Source organism: Salvelinus fontinalis, chromosome 34 (genome assembly GCF_029448725.1).
Source record: "Salvelinus fontinalis isolate EN_2023a chromosome 34, ASM2944872v1, whole genome shotgun sequence".
Lineage (NCBI taxonomy): Eukaryota > Metazoa > Chordata > Actinopteri > Salmoniformes > Salmonidae > Salvelinus > Salvelinus fontinalis.
Genome location: NC_074698.1, coordinates 24,238,009 through 24,243,008, shown reverse-complemented (window position 1 = coordinate 24,243,008; position 5,000 = coordinate 24,238,009).

The following is a 5,000-nucleotide window of genomic DNA, read 5'->3' as shown; positions in this document are numbered from 1 at the left end:
CTGACCATTAACCGAGAGGGAATCCATCACTTCTACACACAGCCAAGATATAACCTGCTGACCATTAACCGAGAGGGAATCCATCCCTTCCACACACAGCCAAGATATAACCTGCTGACCATTAACCGAGAGGGAATCCATCACTTCCTCACACAGCCAAGATATAACCTGCTGACCATTAACCGAGAGGGAATCCATCACTTCCTCACACAGCCAAGATATAACCTGCTGACCATTAACCGAGAGGGAATCCATCACTTCTACACACAGCCAAGATATAACCTGCTGACCATTAACCGAGAGGGAATCCATCACTTCCACACACAGCCAAGATATAACCTGCTGACCATTAACCGAGAGGGAATCCATCCCTTCCACACACAGCCAAGATATAACCTGCTGACCATTAACCGAGAGGGAATCCATCCCTTCCACACACAGCCAAGATATAACCTGCTGACCATTAACCGAGAGGGAATCCATCACTTCCTCACACAGCCAAGATATAACCTGCTGACCATTAACCGAGAGGGAATCCATCCCTTCCACACACAGCCAAGATATAACCTGCTGACCATTAACCGAGAGGGAATCCATCACTTCTACACACAGCCAAGATATAACCTGCTGACCATTAACCGAGAGGGAATCCATCCCTTCCACACACAGCCAAGATATAACCTGCTGACCATTAACCGAGAGGGAATCCATCACTTCCTCACACAGCCAAGATATAACCTGCTGACCATTAACCGAGAGGGAATCCATCACTTCCTCACACAGCCAAGATATAACCTGCTGACCATTAACCGAGAGGGAATCCATCACTTCTACACACAGCCAAGATATAACCTGCTGACCATTAACCGAGAGGGAATCCATCACTTCCACACACAGCCAAGATATAACCTGCTGACCATTAACCGAGAGGGAATCCATCCCTTCCACACACAGCCAAGATATAACCTGCTGACCATTAACCGAGAGGGAATCCATCCCTTCCACACACAGCCAAGATATAACCTGCTGATCATTAACCGAGAGGGAATCCATCACTTCCTCACACAGCCAAGATATAACCTGCTGACCATTAACCGAGAGGGAATCCATCACTTCTACACACAGCCAAGATATAACCTGCTGACCATTAACCGAGAGGGAATCCATCACTTCCACACACAGCCAAGATATAACCTGCTGACCATTAACCGAGAGGGAATCCATCCCTTCCACACACAGCCAAGATATAACCTGCTGACCATTAACCGAGAGGGAATCCATCCCTTCCACACACAGCCAAGATATAACCTGCTGACCATTAACCGAGAGGGAATCCATCACTTCCACACACAGCCAAGATATAACCTGCTGACCATTAACCGAGAGGGAATCCATCACTTCCACACACAGCCAAGATATAACCTGCTGACCATTAACCGAGAGGGAATCCATCCCTTCCACACACAGCCAAGATATAACCTGCTGACCATTAACCGAGAGGGAATCCATCACTTCCTCACACAGCCAAGATATAACCTGCTGACCATTAACCGAGAGGGAATCCATCACTTCTACACACAGCCAAGATATAACCTGCTGACCATTAACCGAGAGGGAATCCATCACTTCCACACACAGCCAAGATATAACCTGCTGACCATTAACCGAGAGGGAATCCATCCCTTCCACACACAGCCAAGATATAACCTGCTGACCATTAACCGAGAGGGAATCCATCACTTCTACACACAGCCAAGATATAACCTGCTGACCATTAACCGAGAGGGAATCCATCACTTCCACACACAGCCAAGATATAACCTGCTGACCATTAACCGAGAGGGAATCCATCCCTTCCACACACAGCCAAGATATAACCTGCTGAGCATTAACCGAGAGTGAATCCATCCCTTCCACACACAGCCAAGATATAACCTGCTGACCATTAACCGAGAGGGAATCCATCACTTCCACACACAGCCAAGATATAACCTGCTGACCATTAACCGAGAGGGAATCCATCACTTCCACACACAGCCAAGATATAACCTGCTGACCATTAACCGAGAGGGAATCCATCACTTCCACACACAGCCAAGATATAACCTGCTGACCATTAACCGAGAGGGAATCCATCACTTCTACACACAGCCAATATATAACCTGCTGACCATTAACCGAGAGGGAATCCATCACTTCTACACACAGCCAATATATAACCTGCTGACCATTAACCGAGAGGGAATCCATCACTTCCACACACAGCCAAGATATAACCTGCTGACCATTAACCGAGAGGGAATCCATCCCTTCCACACACAGCCAAGATATAACCTGCTGACCATTAACCGAGAGGGAATCCATCACTTCTACACACAGCCAAGATATAACCTGCTGACCATTAATCGAGAAGGAATCCATCACTTCCACACACAGCCAAAATATAACCTGCTGACCATTAACCGAGAGGGAATCCATCACTTCTACACACAGCCAAGATATAACCTGCTGACCATTAACCGAGAGGGAATCCATCCCTTCCACACACAGCCAAGATATAACCTGCTGACCATTAACCGAGAGGGAATCCATCCCTTCCACACACAGCCAAGATATAACCTGCTGACCATTAACCGAGAGGGAATCCATCACTTCTACACACAGCCAAGATATAACCTGCTGACCATTAACCGAGAGGGAATCCATCCCTTCCACACACAGCCAAGATATAACCTGCTGACCATTAACCGAGAGGGAATCCATCCCTTCCACACACAGCCAAGATATAACCTGCTGACCATTAACCGAGAGGGAATCCATCCCTTCCACACACAGCCAAGATATAACCTGCTGACCATTAACCGAGAGGGAATCCATCACTTCTACACACAGCCAAGATATAACCTGCTGACCATTAACCGAGAGGGAATCCATCACTTCTACACACAGCCAAGATATAACCTGCTGACCATTAACCGAGAGGGAATCCATCACTTCCACACACAGCCAAGATATAACCTGCTGACCATTAACCGAGAGGGAATCCATCACTTCCACACACAGCCAAGATATAACCTGCTGACCATTAACCGAGAGGGAATCCATCACTTCCACACACAGCCAAGATATAACCTGCTGACCATTAACCGAGAAGGAATCCATCACTTCTACACACAGCCAAGATATAACCTGCTGACCATTAACCGAGAGGGAATCCATCACTTCCACACACAGCCAAGATATAGCCTGCTGACCATTAACCGAGAGGGAATGGGGCTCCATCACTTCCTCACACAGCCAAGATATCGCCTGCTGACCATTAACTGAGAGGGAATGGGGCTCCATCACTTCCTCACACAGCCAAGATATCGCCTGCTGACCATTAACTGAGAGGGAATGGGTCTCCATCACTTCCTCACACAGCCAAGATATCGCCTGCTGACCATTAACTGAGAGGGAATGGGGCTCCATCACTTCCTCACACAGCCAAGATATCGCCTGCTGACCATTAACTGAGAGGGAATGGGGCTCCATCACTTCCTCACACAGCCAAGATATCGCCTGCTGACCATTAACTGAGAGGGAATGGGGCTCCATCACTTCTACACACAGCCAAGATATAGCCTGCTGACCATTAACCGAGAGGGAATGGGGCTCCATCACTTCCACACACAGCCAAGATATCGCCTGCTGACCATTAACCGAGAGGGAATGGGGCTCCATCACTTCTACACACAGCCAAGATATAGCCTGCTGACCATTAACCGAGAGGGAATGGGGCTCCATCACTTCCTCACACAGCCAAGATATCGCCTGCTGACCATTAACTGAGAGGGAATGGGGCTCCATCACTTCCTCACACAGCCAAGACATCGCCTGCTGACCATTAACTGAGAGGGAATGGGGCTCCATCACTTCCTCACACAGCCAAGATATCACCTGCTGACCATTAACCGTGAGGGAATGGGGCTCCATCACTTCCTCACACAGCCAAGATATCACCTGCTGACCATTAACCGTGAGGGAATGGGGCTCCATCACTTCCACACACAGCCAAGATATCACCTGCTGACCATTAACTGAGAGGGAATGGGGCTCCATCACTTCCTCACACAGCCAAGATATCGCCTGCTGACCATTAACTGAGAGGGAATGGGGCTCCATCACTTCCTCACACAGCCAAGATATCGCCTGCTGACCATTAACCGAGAGGGAATGGGGCTCCATCACTTCCTCACACAGCCAAGATATCGCCTGCTGACCATTAACTGAGAGGGAATGGGGCTCCATCACTTCCTCACACAGCCAAGATATCACCTGCTGACCATTAACCGTGAGGGAATGGGGCTCCATCACTTCTACACACAGCCAAGATATCGCCTGCTGACCATTAACCGAGAGGGAATGGGGCTCCATCACTTCCACACACAGCCAAGATATAGCCTGCTGACCATTAACCGAGAGGGAATGGGGCTCCATCACTTCCACACACAGCCAAGATATAGCCTGCTGACCATTAACCGAGAGGGAATGGGGCTCCATCACTTCTACACACAGCCAAGATATCACCTGCTGACCATTAACCGTGAGGGAATGGGGCTCCATCACTTCCACACACAGCCAAGATATCACCTGCTGACCATTAACCGTGAGGGAATGGGGCTCCATCACTTCCACACACAGCCAAGATATCACCTGCTGACCATTAACCGAGAGGGAATGGGGCTCCATCACTTCTACACACAGCCAAGATATAGCCTGCTGACCATTAACATATGGCAGATATGCACTGTAGACTTTAGCCATACGTTACGTACACCATACCATATGCATCTTACACGGGGCATACGTACAAAGCCATTTTCCATCTACATCTGTGGACGGTCACAACAGCCAATCCTCCAGCCTGAATATGTGTGGATCATACAGGAAGGTGGAGGGTGGTTGTGTGGGCGGGTATGTAAACAGTTTTCCCACCCGGTTTTAACTGATCTCCCACA